Raw genomic sequence first — 17,399 nt, forward strand, 5'->3', positions numbered from 1 at the left:
TTTATTCTTTCTGAAAGAACCAGTGACCATTTTTACACGTATGTCCACCTCAACCATGTGCTGCGCCATCATGCCACATCCCTGACTCCCACCCCGTCCTAGAGCATCACGTTACTATGTTACCAAAATGTCCATACAGTGGGTATTCTAGGTTTATACAGTTACTAAACACACAGGTGATTTACTGTAGGCATATAGTATTTTAGTAACATAAGAGGCGTTTTCTGATAACAAATCCGATCAAACCATGCTTTATTTAACAAGTTTCACAATGTTAGACTTGCGTTTTTTTTGTTTAACAATGGAACCTGCCTTAGTTTTTATATTTAAACCTGATTCAATTGAACAATCGACAATTTTTAAATAATAAATAAATGTTAAAATAATAATAGTCTTTCCACAGCACTAATAGGAGTGGACTATTTTAGCGTAAGTATGTCGACCCAACAGTTCTTTTAAGATAATCTTTTAAGATAATCTTAAATGGTTAGAATATCATACCAAAACATAGAAATTCAAACTCGTTCCATTTATCTTAACATCAGAAACATAAATTACAATCATTTAGGAAACACTGCTATTTAAAGAACATTATTTCTTCTCCAAATAGTATTTTACCATTCACAGTAACTTTGAAAGCTGAAGGACGGAGAATTAACTGAACATACACCTAAGAACTCCTGCTCTTCACTGCCAGCATTTTTCAAAATCCACACCTAAACTGCCTTTGTGAGGTAAATCGTGCCACGGAGTCTTCAGAATTAAACCCAACACATATTTCAGTCGGAGGCCAACATCAGATAATGAACTGACACCAAATGAAATAACTGTTTTGTCGAAATAGAATGACAGTTTATGAATTCAAAGGAGTCACCAACATCTGTATAATAATTTTATCTTCCATTTCAAAACAATCTTGTTGAGTTAATCGTTTATGAGGCAAACATTGGATCCGACTCATATGTTAAAATGAGTAAATCAAATAAAGTGCTAATGACACTCGGACTTGGTTTCCACGGGTACTGCAAATGGATGTTGTAAAACGTAAATTCCTGGAAAACAAAAAAAATCTATTTAGCAAATGCTTTGTCAAAAGCTCTGTACTTGAAAATGATAAACACTGTGTTCTCAATATTTATTATTAAGAAACCTTTTATGCATTTTTTTAAACAACAGTTTAATGGTATGCAATTAATAGTACTCATTTCTCTTTTGCTTAACGATTGGTGCGATATCCAGGCTGCACCGCATGCCATTCTGCTCACAACATAGGTTGTAAAATGCAGCCCCCAACACGAAAAGGTCCAACTTCTGGTGATTGTGTGGGATGAACAGACTCACATACACCTCATTTACGGAAGGACTAAAGCACAGGCACCATTAAAAGCGGCTGGGTTGTCTGGGGAACAGTTAAAGGGCCACAGATATGTCTCGAAGGGTGAAAGTGGAAGGTTTGTGGTAACCAATTTCCAAGCAACCAAGTCTACAATAGAAAGATGGCTTCATTCAACAATTGTTGACCATCCGGGCAGACACAGGTTAGATGCAATGTTTCAGTCAAGGGAGATTTGTGGGGTGAATCTATTTACCGTGCCACACAATTATCACACTTGCGATAATATAAGAGACTTCAGCAGAGGTTGTTTGCTACACCACTTGTTCTCCAGTATCTCATATTCATGTAAAGCATTTATAGTGTGAAGGGTAATCAGAAATAACATAATAAAATAATTTAAAAAACTGCGGAAAATAATTCTCCCCAAGCCATAAACCCTTCCCTTAGGAATCGGGCCATCATCATTAGCAGAAAACACTATCAGAGGTCCTATCAGTCACACCACAAGCACATTCTCCAGTAGAACAGGGAAACAGAGGGTCTGTGTTAGATCCACAGCTAAAAGGACTACCAGATCTAAAATATTCAACCAGGCCAGACAGGGCTAGTCCTCTGCATCGCAACCCTAATATCCTTTCCTTGGGCGAACACTTTTGAAGGTGCTAGTGAGGCCACTGCCTTTGGAATGCAAGCGCATTTATCTCTGCCCGAAGGTGCACTTAAATATAGACCTGTATATGAGTAGCAGTGATTACCGGGGTGTTTTTCACTAAGGGGTTCATAGTGACAAAATATACAAAGAGAGCAAAGTGCTAGTTGTTTATAACACACCAACAAGAGGTGAAACGCATGCCCTTTACTCAGTTAACAATTTACACATTCATATTGTATAACGGTTTTTATATGTGTGCAACAATGTAAACAGGGTTTTAAAATTGTGCATTTTAAAAACAGAAATAAACATGGACTAGAGAAAGCACTGACATCTCACTCTTTCAATGTCTGACTGTTGACCTAACACATTTAGGAAACATACTCTTAGAACAAAGTCACCCCGACAGAAGTGGAACTAGTAACGCTTAGAGAATGCATCTCAATAGCGGACACCATAGGTGCCTGAAGGATAAATTACTTACCTGTAATCCCAGTTCTCTTCCAGGGGTATACTCATCAAAGTCATAAGCACTGAATAGTCCAGCCCATTCGCAGGAACCCTGAAGCATTTACAATAATATAAACATAAACATATACATATATACAAATATATATATTACCTACTGGCGGTCGCCAGTAGGTAGTTATAGTTAGGATTTTTTTCAATGCAAAATCTCAAAATTCTATTTGGAATAACTTTGGCGCCGGTTGACAAATCTGCCTGAAAATTTCCTCAAATTTGCCTCGCGGAGCTCCGGTCCTTCCTTGTAATGTCACTGACCATGTCATGAGTGATGTAATATGTGCGTCATCAGCAGTGCATTACACGCGCAAGTTATAGTGAGTCCAACTAACTATAACGTGGAATTTCAATGGTTTTATGTCAGTAAAATTTCCAGCTAACTATAACTGGTGTGAAACCTATGTTTTTTTCAGTGAATTTAATAGGTTTTTTAAATGCTAATTCCCAACTATAACTGGAGTGAAACCTATGGTTTTTTCAGTGAATATATATATATATATATACACACACACACACAGACACACATATATATATATATGTATATACACATATATGTATGTTGTCGAAAAACATACGTAGTATCTTCAAAACAAACATACATATATATGTACATACACTTAAACATGCAGCCTAACACCATACAACAGGCTAAGATGCCAAAATTGCATTGGATTTTTCATTTAAAATAGGCACATTTTTACAAAGCATTAGAATATATAAAAACATGCACTCCTTAGGGTTTGGAAATAGCCCTTTATTTTCAAGGAAAAAAGGAAAGTAATTGCAAGCAACTAGCCCATAGGGATGTACCACGTTACCACGCGTACTTTTAGCAAGCATACCATTACCACAGATTTTTTACAACGCAGGTCATGTTACAACGGATACCCTTACAACGCAATACACTACAACGCACATACTATTACAACGCATACCATTACAACGTAAGTATAGGTAAGTATATATATTTTATTTAAAAATATTTTTGTAATATTTAATTTAATAATTCATTATTATATTTAAAATAATTATTTTTTAAATATTTAATTTAATTATTTATTATTTAATCATTAAATAATTATATTAATGAAATTATTTTTAATTGTAAATTTTTAAAATATATATTAAAAATACCCCTGTACCCCAAAACCCATACCCAGCCCTAAAACCTAAAAATACCCCTGTACCCCAAAACCCAAACCCATACCCAACCCTAAAACCACCCATGTACCCCAAAACCAGCCCTAAAACCTAAAAATACCCCTGTACCCCAAAACCCATACCCAACCCTAAAACCTAAAAATACCCCTGTACCCCAAAACCCAAACCCAACCCTAAAACCTAAAAATACCCCTGTACCCCAAAACCCAAACCCAGCCCTAAAACCTAAAAATACCCCTGTACCCCAAAACCCAAAAATACCCCTGTACCCCAAAACCCAAACCTAAAACCTAAAAATACCCCTGTACCCCAAAACCCAAACCCAGCCCTAAAACCTAAAAATACCCCTGTACCCCAAAACCCAAACCCAGCCCTAAAACCTAAAAATACCCCTGTACCCCAAAACCCAAACCCAGCCCTAAAACCTAAAAATACCCCTGTACCCCAAAACCCAAGCCCAGCCCTAAAACCTAAAAATACCCCTGTACCCCAAAACCCAAACCCAGCCCATAAACCTAAAAATACCCCTGAACCCCAAAACCCAAACCCAACCCTAAAACCTAAAAATACCCCTGTACCCCAAAACCCAACCCTAAAACCTAAAAATACCCCTGTACCCCAAAAACCACACCCAATACCCCAATACTTACCTTTAAACTTACCTAAATTTACGATGTAATGGTATGCGTTGTAATAGTACCTGCGTTGTAAAAAAATGTGTGGTAAAGGTATCCGTGGTAATGGATCCTGCGTGGTAATGGATCCGTGGTAACGGTACTGCGTGCTAAAAAAAACGTGGTAACAGTTACATACCAGCCCATAGGCTGCGTAAAAAGAATCACAACAGTAATCAAAACTGGCACAGTGCCGACAGGGATCCAATTGGTGGGTAGACTTTTTTTAAAACCTCAAGGAAGTCTGTATGCTGTAATAGCCACTAAATGAATCTTTATAGAGGAAAACTGAAGGCCTGATTTGGCCAATTACAATAGATGGGGTAAGATCAACTGCTCCTGCCCCTGAATGGGATCATAATTATTATTGATGCACCATAAGTAAAACCGCTTCTATTTGAAAGCGTACAACTCTCTGGTGGATGGTCTTCTTGGGTCCTTAACCCCTTGAGTGCTGCTGACGGGAGCACTACCTTGCTAGTGCTGCCGTCGGCAAACAGCCGGCGCAGCCCCGCCCATTTTGCAGCAGTGCCGCACTGCCGCGAAATCGCGGCCGCGGCAAAGGGGTTAAGGATGTTCATACAGTCTGCTGACAAAGCTAGATGCCCGTACTGGAGAACCTCAGGAGCCTTGCCGTTAATCTGAGAGATGAGAGGTTGGGGTGAAACACCTTCCCCAAATGCTTGGATAGTAAGTCCGGTCACCAAGCTAACCTCCTGTGCTGGGTCTCTGATAGTTGAAGAAGGTCTGGATACCACCACTGGCGAGGCCTCAAGGGGGCAATCAGTATCATTCTGGTCTTGGCCCTGTAGAGCTTGTTGATCACTAGAGGAATGAGTGGAATTGGTGGAAAAGCGTAAAGTAATGTTGCAACCATTTGATCCAAAGTGCATTACCTCTGGAGCCTGGTTGGTAGAACCTGGATGCGAAGACGGGGCATTTTGCATATGTTGAGTCCGCAAACAGGTCGATGTCTGGTATGCCCTATCACTGGAAGGTGCCTTGTGCACCTTCTAGTGATAGGGCATACCAGACTTGGCTTCATTCAACAATTGTTGACCATCTGTCAAGGGAGATTTGTGGGGTGAATCTATGTACAGTGCCACACAATTATCACGCAAGAGGTTGTTTGCTACACCACTTGTTCTCCGGTATCCCATATTCATGTAATGCATTTACTGTGTGATGAAATAAAATAATTAAAAATTCGGAAAATAATTCTCCCCAAGCCATAAACCCTTCCCCTAGGGTTCAGGCCATCATCATTAGCAGAAAACACTATTAGATGTCGTATCAGTCACACCACAAGCAAATTCTCCAATAGTACAGGGAAACAGGGGTCCGCGTTCGATCCACAGCTAAAAGGACTACCAGATCTAAAATATTCAGACAGGGCCTGGTTGAATATTTCAACCAGGCCCTGTCTGGTTGAAATATTCAACCAGACTTTGTTGTTTAGCACCCAATTGTGAGCTTCAACGAAGTTCCGACTTAGAGAGTCTGCATGGATGTTGAGAGTACCTGGGTGATGATTTAACTTCCTTGCGAGTAGCCACTTCGATATGGTTTGAGCCTCCTGTGAGAGTGTCTCGAACTGGTTCCTCCCTGTTTTTTCAGGTAATACATGGCTGTAGTATTGTCCGTCTGATTCAACAGGGAGCGTGTGCTAACGGACAGGAGCAATGCCTGCAGTGCAAAATGTACAGCTCTCAGCTCTACCATATTGATATGATAACTCCGCTCCGTCTCTGACCACAACCCTTGTATTGAAGAGGACCCATGCGAGTCCCCTAATCCTGGAGGGAAGCTTATGTGGCAATTGTCTGGCTGGGAAGATCGTGATGAAAAGGAATTTCTTTCAGTCAATCAATCAATCAATCAACAATTTGTATAGCGCGCTACTCACCCGGTAGGGTCTCAATGCTCTGGCGGGAGGGGTTCGTTACTGCTCCAAGAGCCAGGTCTCGAGTTGTTTCCAGAAGGAGAGGTGGTCCTGGGTCAGCCGTAGGTGGATGGGGAGAGAGTTCCATACCTTGGCCGCCAGGTAGGAGAAGGATCTTCCTCCAGCGGTGGCTCCGCAAATGCCTGGTACGGCGGCGAGGGAGAGGCTGGCCGATCGTAGCTGGCGGGTGGGTGTGTAGAAAGTGAGGCGGCTGTTGAGGTACATCGGGCCCATGTCGTGGAGAGCCTTCTGTGCGTGAGTGAGGAGTCTGAACGTGATCCTCTTGTTGACAGGGAGCCAGTGCAGGTCTCTCAGGTGGGTAGAGATGTGGCTGCGACGAGGGATGTCCAGGATGAGTTGTGCGGAGGGGTTCTGTATGCGCTGGACTCTTTTCCGTAGTTTGGCAGTGGTTCCCGCGTAGAGGGTGTTCCCGTAGTCCAGTTGGCTGGTGTCGAGTGCTTGGGTGACTGTCTTCCTGGTTTCTGTGGGGAACCATCGGAAGATCTTACTGAGCATGCGCAGGGTGTTGAAGCACGATGACGATACAGCGTTGGCTTGTCTGGTCATCGAGAGGGAGAAGCCCAAGTTTCGTGCGCGGTCGGTTGGCATGGGGGTGGTGCCCAGGGCAGGGGGCCACCAGGAGTCGTCCTAGGCGGAGGGCGATGATCCCAGGATGAGGACTTCCGTCTTGTCTGAGTTCAGTTTCAGGCGGCTGTTCTTCAACCACTCGGCAACGACTTTCATCCCTTTGTGTAGGCTGGCTATGGCGGTGGCGGGGTCGTTGGTGAGGGAGAGGATCAGCTGGGTGTCGTCGGCGTAGGAGATGATGTTAAGTTGTGTTGGCATGTGATGGCTGCGAGGGGGCTCATGTAGACGTTGAAGCGGGTGGGGCTGAGTGAGGACCCTTGTGGTACGCCGCAGATTACTTCGGTGGCCTCGGATCTGAACGGTGGGAGACGGACTCTCTTGGTTCTTCCGGCGCGGAACGAGATGATCCACTCCAGTGCCTTCTCTTGAATTCCGATGTTGCTGAGACGCTGTGCTAGGGTGCGGTGGCAGACAGTGTCGAATGCTGCAGAGAGGTCCAGGAGGATGAGGGCCGCTGTTTCCCTGTTATCGAGCAGGGATCTGATGTCGTCGGTGGCTGCGATTAGGGCAGTCTCGGTGATGTGGTTGGCTCGGAAGCCGGACTGCGAAGGGTCGAGGGATCAGTTTGTCTCGAGGAAGGCAAGCTGTTTGTTGACGGTCTTCTCGATGACTTTGGCAGGAAAGGGAGGAGCGAGATGGGGCGGAAGTTCTTGAGGTCGTGTGGTCCGCTGTTGGTTTCTTCAGGAGGGCTTAGAGCTCGGCGCGCTTCCTGCTCTCTGGGAAGGTGGCGGTGTTGAAGGAGATGTTGATGATGTCCCGGAGTTGGGGTGCGATGACGGAGTCGGCCTGGTTGAAGACGTGGTGGGGGCAGTGGTCGGTTGGTGATCCGGAGTGGAGGGTGTTCATCGTGCGGGTGGTGTCTTCGGTGCTGACCGGGGTCCAGTTGCAGAGGGTGGTGGTGGGCGTTGGTTCGGTGGTTGGGTGTGTGGTCTGTGCGCCGAAGCTGTTGTGTATGTCTGCGATCTTGCGGTGGAAGAAGGTGGCGAGTGAGTCGCAGAGGTCCTGCGAGGGTGTGATGTTGTTGCTTCCGGCGTTGGGGTTGGAGAGCTCTTTGATGAGGCTGAAGAGTTCCTTGCTGTTGTGGGTGTTGTTGTCCAGTCGTTCTTTGAATGTAGTCCTTTTGGTGGTGCGGATCAGCTGGTGGTGTTTGCGGGTGGCGTTCTTGAAGGCTGTCATGTTTTCTGTGGTCTGGTCGTGGCGCCAGGCTTTTTCAAGGGTGCAGCAGTTTTTCTTGGATGTTTTGAGTTAGTCGGTGAACCAGGAGGCTTTCTTGCTGCTGGTTCTGCTGGGAGGTATCTTCAGTGGTGCGAGGTAGTCGGCGCAGTTGGTGAACCACTGTGTGAAGGTGCGGGCTGCTTCGTTGGGGTCCGTTGCACTGGCGGGAGGGTTCTGGCTGAGGGAGGTGGTGAGCTGGTCGGCGGTGATCTTGCTCCAGCTCCTGCGAGGAACCTGTTGCGGGTGGTGGTAGGTCGTGGTTCTTTTGAAGCTGAAGTGGACGCAGCTGTGATCCGTCCAATGAAGTCCGGTGGAGTGGCTGAAGGAGATGTGCTTGCTGAAGGAGAAGACGGTGTCAAGCGTGTGGCCGGCGTAGTGGGAGGGGGTGTTTACCAGTTGCTTGAGTCTGAGGTTGGCGAGGTTATCCAGCAGAGCGGTGGTGTTGCCGTCCTTGTTGTTCTCCAGGTGGAAGTTGAGGTCCCCTAGGAGGATGTAGTCAGCGGAGGAGAGGGAGTGAGGGCTAATGAAGTCTGTGATGTCTTCACTGAATTGTGTGCGTGGTCCCGGGGGTCTGTAGATGAGAATGCCTCTGAGGGTGGTCTTAGGGTCGGTGTGTATCTGGAAGTGGAGGTGCTCGGCGGCAGTGAAGGTGTCGTCGGAGTTAGTCGTGATGCGGATGGTGTTCCTGTGGACGATGGCGATGCCTCCTCCGGTTTGGTAGACGCGGTCCCTCCGTGTGATCCTGTATCCGTCCGGGATGGCTATGGCGATGTCGGGCGCTGAGGAGGCGTTCATCCAGGTTTCCGTGAGGAAGGCGACGTCTGGTGATGTTGTGTCGAGCAGGTTCAAGAGTTCGACGGCGTGTCTGTGGACGGAGCGGGTGTTGAGCAGGATGCACTTGAGGCGATTGTTGCTGGTGCCTGGCTTTTTGGTGCAGGTCCGGTGGTAGGTGAACTTGCAGGCTTGGTAAGCGAAGGGTCCGTGGGTGTGTTTCGAGTTTGCACAGTAGCAGGCGGGGTTCCGGCCGGCATGGAGTTCGTTGAGGGTGGTTGCGTCGTAAGTTCGTCGCGTGGGCTGGCCTCCTCGGGGGCCAGAGGTCCTGGCGCTGGGCGCGGGCCAGGCACGGACGGGCGTAGACGGGCTTGCCTTTGGCGCGCCTTTGGCACGCAAACGGCGCGCGTGAACGCTGCGTGTACGCGTGGGCTTCATATGAGGCAAAGTGGGAGGGAGGAGCAGCTGGGAGGCAGGAGCGGGGTGGCCAATCGGGTAAAGAAAAGGGGGCGGGCCGCGAGGGAGCAGCAGCGGGAAGCGGGGAGCGGGTGGGGGCACCAGAGGGTAGCGTGAATAGCGAAGCACACTATCTGAAAGACATAAATACAAAAGCAGAAGTTTAAACACAAGTACAGGGAAGATTACAGTGAGCACAAAAATCGGGCGAAAACGGAGCAGTGAGAGCGAGCAGCAGCGAGGGGGCACAGCTGGCAAGCCGTGCGGCATGGGGGGGGTGATCGATCCATCCACCATTTGAGTGAATCCCTGGTTGACTGAAGTAGAATCACAGAGTCTTCCCAATGGTAAGGGTCTTGCGACCACTGATCCTCCAGAGCTTGCTGCAGAGGACGCATTTGTAGTCCGGCATTCGGGACAATGAAGATGCAGAATGCCATCAAGCATAGAAGTGAGGACAGTTGTCTGACCATGGGAAGTTGAGAGCGGAGCAGAGTGTAGCACTTGTTGTGTATTGAGGATAGCCTCTCCACCAAAGGACACACATGCACACTTACAGTATCCAGAGAAGCCCCCAGGTAATGAATCTTTTGAGTTGGGTCGAAAATCAACTTCGCATAGTTGATTTGTTGGCCCAGATGGCCTGGCACATGTATAGAGCATTTGAGTTTATTCTGCAGCGAAGTGGGTGACAAGCTTTTCAGTAGCCAGTCGTCCAGATACGGGTAGATGAAGATCTTCTTGTGAAGAAAAGCTGCTACTACTGCCAAGCGTTTTGAGAAGGTGTGGGGGGCTAATTTGAGCCCAAATGGGAGGACTTGGAACTGCAGTGTTGAGACGCTACCTGAAAACGCAGAAACGTTTTCTTAAAGTATGCGTTTTGAAGATCTACGGAACAGATCCAGTCCCCTTGATGGCGTTGGGGAAAGTTGTGGTGCAGCGCTAACATCCAAAATGTTTCTTTGCATATGAACTTGTTCACACGTCCCAGATTGAGTATTGGTCTGTAATCTTGGGTAGGACACCTTTTTAGAACCAAGTAGTACGGGAATAAATTCCCTGTCGCTGTTACAGAAAAGGAACTTCCTTTATAACGTCTTTTATTTAGGAGAGTATTCACCTCTGTCTGTAGCAAGTGATGTTGTTGGACATAAGTTCCCAGAGTGGTACTGATGGAGGTGGGGCTTTGAATCTGAGCAAGTAACCATTCTGCACAAAATTGAGCACCCACTTGTCTCTGGAATCTTTCTCCACTCGTCCAGGTGAAACATGATACTTTCCCCACCAGAGCGGGCAATGGGGATTGGGGAAGCCAGTGCTCATTGTTTTGCAGGTTGCTTCGCTGAGGAAGGTGCTGGTCTAGGGGTTCCCCTTCTTCGTCGACGCTGGAGGTACTGTAACCTGGGCTACTGTTGCAGAGTCAAGCAGTGAGGGGCTTGAACCCTCTGTTAAAAATGCAGACGGTTGTATGATCGGTACTGGGTCGAAAATAATTATGCTTCCCAAGACAGACCAACCCCAAAGTGCCCAAATCAGATTCCATCTTGGACATCTCGTCATCAGCATGAGCGCCGAATAAGGAGGTAACATTGAAAGAAAGGTTCATAATCCTGTGTTGTGCTTCCGGTTTAAGACCAGTGAACCAGAACCAGGCCTAGCACAAATACCGTGGTAGTATCCATGTGCTGCTGAATCCAAGTCATCTGCATCTGATCTGGTTCGCAACAAGCCCACCTTCCTGCAAGATCTCATGAAAGTCTTGGTGGTCTTCCTTGGGCAGCTTATCTGTGAATCTAGCCAAAGAGTCATACAGAGCCCTGTCGTACCTCCCAGGAGTGCTGCAAAACTAGCCAAGTATTGCACATTGTATTTCCCGGGGAGTCCATGCGCTTACTCTCCTTCTCAGAGGGACAGAAGAGGATGCTGCTCTAGGATGTGTCCTCCTGGCTGCCAAAGAATAGGGGGTCAGGAGATGCACTGCCTAGTTAGCAATTTAATTAATCTACTCTAATACTTAGTATATTTAGATGAGTTATAGTTAGCTAAACTAACTATAACAGGGAAATTTCAATGGTTTTGTATGAGTGAAATGACCAGCTAACTAGAACATGTGTGAAGCCTATGATTTTCCAGTGAATTTCTAAGGTTTTTAAAATTCTAATTCCTAACTATAACGTGGCTGAATCCTATGGTTTTTTTCCAGTGAATTTCTAAGGTTTTTAAAATTCTAATTCCTAACTATAACGTGGCTGAATCCTATGGTTTTTTTCAGTGAATTTCTAAGGTTTTTTAAATGTTCATTTTTATCTATAACGTGGCTGAAACCTATGGTTTTTTCAGTGAATCTATAACCGACTGGCGGTCGCCAGTAGGTAGTTATAGTTAGGACCTAGTTTCCATAGGAAATCCACAACATTCTATTTGGAATAACTTAGGCACCGGCGGACAAATCTTTGCGAACTTCTCCAAGGAAATGGCCTGCTTGGTTCCGCTCCTTCCGTGAAGGTTTGGGGGTGATTTGTCAAGTGGGGGCCGAGAAAAAAGGGGGGTCCCAAAACGTGTTTTCCCCATGCAATTTTCCATAGGGACCTTTAGCCAGGGCTACAGCCCGAACGGCTGAACGGAATTACACCAAAGTTGGCAGAGAGGTGGAGTTTGGTTCTCAGATTGTGCTTTTTGTTGAATAGTGTAAATCCGTTCACTAGTTTGAGAAAATTACAAGTAAAATCATAGCGATATCTGGAGACCAAGTACGGCACGCGTACGGAAATCTGTACAATTACGAGTACGAGCTGCATGCTGATTGGTTGTCAACTGCCTGTCAACACTGGAAACCAGCCATCTTGTTCGTCGCAAAAAACAAGTCACAAGAAAATAGTAAAACAAAGTTGAGAAATAAGGAAAAGGGGCAGGGTAGAAACATCCTGAACCTCTAGGGTTGCTCAGGGGGTCGTTGATGGATTTTTAGGCAATATATTCTAATTTTGTTTAAAAAAATAGAAAAATTGCGGCGTACACGTACGGAAATCTGTACAATTATGAGCACGAGCTGCCTGCCAATTGGCTGTCAATGCTCAAATCTAGGAAGTGTTGGCAGCCATCTTTTAATGAAGTATGCGGGGGGCTCATGGCTCTTGTACATGCCCCGGGGACCGCCACCTTCCTGGAGCAGTAATATTTGAAAAAGGGGGGTCCGTGAGGGCACGGACCTCCAAGCCCCGGGGAATACCACTTTTCGGGGCTTTTTAATGTTGGGAGGGGGTCGCGCAGTCTCCGTCCTGCAGCTCTTGATGACTCTGGGGACCGCCATCTCTCAGGGTCGACTCCTGCAGTGTCACGGGGTGTCCGGGAGCGTTGCGGCTCCCACTTTAGCACAGGAAACCGGTTTCCTATTTGAAAGAGAGAGCAAGTCAAGCTGCAGTGTCTTTCAAGTAGGAAAGCAGATTGCTTTTCGTTAGAGAGAGCAGCATATAAACTTTCCTCTTTGACAAAGCAATGCCGGCTCTTTAAGGACGCCGGGAGCCGGCTGAAACCGTGGGGGTATTGGTGGTCCCTACACGGTCCCTAATGATATTTTTTGAGTCCTGGGGAATGGGTTCCTTTGCAGCTCCTTAAGCATTCGTACATTTAATTTCTGCAAAATCCTTTTTGTGATGGGGAACAGAGTATTCCTCTAGTGACGTCATCCATGTATGTTTTTTACTTTTTCTTTATTTGAATTACGTTTTATTTACAGTATGTTTCTAACTCTCTTAAGAACGAGTTCCACAGCGTAGCGCGAGTTGCAGTGTTTTTAGCTTTTTTGTTCTTTTGCTTACTTACCAGTTTGTGTTCAAGATTCGGTGTCTTATTTGTGTAGCTTTCCTTTGTGCATCTTTTGTGCAGCCTTTTTTTGTGTATGTTTTTTTTAATCTGAGTTTTCTTATTCAGTGCTTCATCCAGTGTTGTGAATATAGCAGTACATCTGTAGACATGTACTTTACTCCTTTTCCTTGCCTCACTCCACCCTAATTGACAACGTAATGGGGTGAGTCAAAGCATGGCACTGGTGTCGTCACTGTTTTAAGTTTGCAACACAGTAGGTAGGATAAATAAATAAAGCACTTGACACAATGCAGAGTGACACTTTATTGTATTTAATTTTCAAATGTTTTGAAAATAAAATACACTCATGTACAAAATATTATTGCTTTATTTGTAAGATAAATATTTAATATATTTCATATGAATCACCACATATGGTGTTATCACAGTAAAGATAAAATGAAGTGTTTGGTTTTGTACAAGGACCTACAACATAAGAAATTCAACAAAACAATTTGGAAGACAGTTTTGAAATTAGTAACAGTGTCATAGAAGAGCTGAACATACTTTTTTACAAGTAGCAAGAATGAAGAGGAAGATATAAATGCTGCAGATATCAGCTGTGATTTCCTAGACTAAACCTTAGATGTTGATTTTCTGGAAGCATTAGATGACATCGAGTACGATCATATGACTTTTGAAATTGATAATCAGGAACATGAAATACATGAGGAAATTATTTTGGTTTGAGACATTCTTCTTGCAGAATGGTAATCATTCAGCTAGTACTGAAGTACTCACGTTGCAAAGTGGGCCTTAGGGCATGGACTGCTTCAAACCCCTATAGACTATGTATGCACTTTTTTATGCACCGTCAAATTTGTCTTTTATATCTTTAATTGCCCAGTCTGTTTCCTTACATTTCTAGGAAACACTAATACACTTCTAGCAAGGCAGCATGTGTTCCAATTTACTGCCTTCAGCTGGGGTAGTTGTTACAACAAAAAGGCTCAATAAAGGGCCTGCACTTTGAATACGAATATGAAATAGAATAGTTGATAACCATAGCCAAGAAAGGCAGCAAGTAGGTGTGTGTACGTGTAGATGGTGTGTTGATTGAGTGGAAGATGAATAATGTAAAAAATAAGAAAGGCTGCAAGTGTGCAAATTACCCATTGCCATTCACGGGTAGTAGTTACCAAGAAGGCAAAATAAAAGGCCTGTACTTTGAATTAGAATAACAAACTGAAGATTTGATAACCATAGACCTTACTGGCTCTTTTTTAATATTGGTAGACTTTTATTAAGCTTTTTATTATACATGAATGGCAGGAAGTGTGCAAATTACCTACTGCCATTCACGAGTAATAGTTACCAAGAAGTTCAATAAAGGGCCTGTACTTTGAACTTTTATTACAAGAAGAATAATTGATAACCCAGCCAACAAAGGCAGCAAGTGTGCAAATTTCTCACTGCCTTCGGCCAGGGTAGTAGCTATAACAAAAAGTCTTGATAAAGGTGCCATGACTTTGAATCACAATATGAAATTCAAGAATAATTGATAACCCCAGCCAAGAAAAGCAGTAAGTGCGCAAATTTCTCACTGCCTTCGGTCGGGGTAGTATCTCCATTAAAAAGGCTCGATAAAGGGCCTAGAGTTTGAATCAGAATATGAAATTCAAGAATAATTGAGAACCCTAGCCAAGAAAGGCAGCATGTAAGTGTGTGTACATGTGGATGATGAGTTCATTGATTGGAAGATGAATAAGGTAAAAAGTTAGAAATGTTGAAAATGCGCAAAGTAAGCATTGTCTTATCATTGAAGTAGATATTTGGATACCGAGCTCATTACAGACTGCAATTTACGGGAAGTAGTTAACAAGAAGGCTGAATAAAGGGTGTGCACTTTGAATTTGTATTTGAAGAAGAATAACTTATAACCCCAGTCAAGAAAGGCAGCAAGTGTGCATATTTCCAACTGCTTTTGGTGGGAGAAGTTACGACAAAAAAGATTGATAAATGTCTAATGAGTAATGTTGAGGAGAGATATGTTCCTGATTTTTATGAAGTTGACAGACTGTTTCATGTAACAGAAAAGTTCATTGCAATAAATGTATAGTAATGTAAGTTTACTAAAATCAAGAATATTATGTGAGTATGGACTGCTTGCCGTAGATGCTGTTGCAGCAGTTTGTGTGCTTGGTGCAGCAGCAGGTGGGTTGCCCTGCAATTTTTGTGTTGCAGCTCAAGCAAAGTTGTTGTGGTGCAAGCTCTTCACGTGTCGCACTATATTTGCTGTGTCAAAGAAGTCTTTTTTGGATGAATTACCCTTTGAAAGAGTTGTTTGGTAAATTTTACAGATTACTTTTGGAGCATTAACCTTTGGCTGGAGTATTAGCTACGACAAAAAGGTTCGATAAAAGGCTTTGACGTTCAATCAGAATATGAAATTGAAGAATAATTGATAATTCCAGTCAAGAAATGCAGAAAGTGTGCAAATGAAGCACTGCTTTCGGCTGGGGTAGTTGGTACCAATTACAAGATAATGTCAAAAAAAGTAATGTTGAGCATAGCGATGCTCCTGCTCCCTGCATTTTATTAGGTCGATATACTGTTCCCCGTAAGACAAAAGTTCATCACAATACATTTATTATGATGAACTTTTGTCTTACGGGGAACAGTCTATCGACCTAATAAAATTCAGGGAGCAGGAGCATCGCAACAGCATCTACGGCAAGAAGTCCATAGAATGTTAATTTTACCGAAATGAGGATCAATTTGTGGGTTTGGACTGCTTGCTGAATATGCTGCTGCAGCAATCGATGTGCTTGGTACAACAGCAGGTGGGTTTTCCTGTAATGCTCGAGCACAGTTATTGGGGTGAGTTATTGATATATCGTATCATACTTGGTGTGCCAAAGGAGTATTTTTTGGATGCATCACTCCTTTAAAGAGTTGTTTGGCAAATTTTACAGGTTACTAACGGAGCATTACCCTTTTTTTGTTCTTCGGGAATAGTAAATAAGTTCCAAATTTGAGATTTTTTCTTCTTCTTTGGAGGGTCTTCAGGAATGAAATCTCTTTTTGAAGAAAAGCAGGAAGATGATTGCATTGCTGTTATTATGGTGTTCTTCTTTCAATTTGACCGGATTCTCAGAAGAGATGGTCCTTCTTAGGAACTCAAAGTAGAATGAATAAAAAGGGAGGGATCTTTGAACAGTTGGAATAGGAAGTGTTATGAACTAATACACTATAATACGTTTACTTTCTGGCTTTTTCAGTTAAATATTCAATTTCTTGTACAGATTTAAGCGCTCAATTTTGTATTGCAGGAAGACTTAGACTCACCCAAATGATTCTTCTAGATTTGTAGTAAAGACTTGCAGATGATGAGTGATCTGAACATTCATAAGCTCTAATTTCTCGGTGATATAACATTTTTAAACTGTAACTATTTAATTTTTTAGTTAGAGTTTTCTTGTAGGAAATCTCTTTTCACATCTCTTTCAATTCTGTCTTTTCTGATTTTTGTTATGTAGGGTGTTAAATATCGAGCAACAGCAACAGAACTGTCTGCAATATATTGAATGTCTATGTTAGCATTCCACATGGACAAAATGAATGGGTTGTAGTCATTTATATATTTTGACTTTTCATTTCTTTTTAAGTTGTATGTATTTTTTGGAGAATTGTTTGGGATAGTATGTAGCAAAGATGACATAAAACTGTTCACTCTTCCTGACAATTTTACAGAACGTGGAAATCCAAAACGACATTTGGTGTAGAACTTGTTCTTACATTTGCAGTGTTTTAAGTCCTTATCTTGTGTACTTTTCGGTATATTACATGTGGCATATTTTCCAATAAAGGACAGCGCAGTATCATCTGACTCAGTTGTAAATTTGGGAGCATATTTGATTCATATTAGCATATGTGTGTGAGGTGCATCTTTTGGTTGATACTCTTTTCTCCAAAAGAAATCCAAAACCTTTCCAAGAGGAGAATTTTTTTATTGGTGATAAAAGATATAGCTTTGAATCTGATTGAAATACTTGTATACATTAACTAGATCCAAAGAACACAATTCTCCAGGTATCTTGTATTCAATATTTAGTATCTTTGGATTTGTGTCTCGAAGAAATTGAAGTCAATCGTACCAAGCGTACTCAGCACAGCTCACATATACATTTTTATAATATTGATTAGTTTTTTTAG

The 17,399-nt window shown here is 43.6% G+C and overlaps 1 protein-coding gene across 1 annotated transcript in view; it reads right to left on the minus strand.

The window, feature by feature from the left end:
• Positions 1–235: 235 nt before the first annotated feature.
• Positions 236–17,399, minus strand: part of TDRD15 (tudor domain containing 15) — a 180,643-nt gene continuing 163,479 nt past the window's right edge. Inside the window, exon 3 of the mRNA XM_086926272.1 lies at positions 236–1,052. The gene's annotated coding sequence lies outside the window, so the exon portion shown is untranslated. The remainder of the gene's footprint in view (positions 1,053–17,399) is intronic.

The sequence above is a fragment of the Lissotriton vulgaris genome, chromosome 6, assembly GCF_964263255.1.
Source record: "Lissotriton vulgaris chromosome 6, aLisVul1.2, whole genome shotgun sequence".
NCBI lineage: Eukaryota > Metazoa > Chordata > Amphibia > Caudata > Salamandridae > Lissotriton > Lissotriton vulgaris.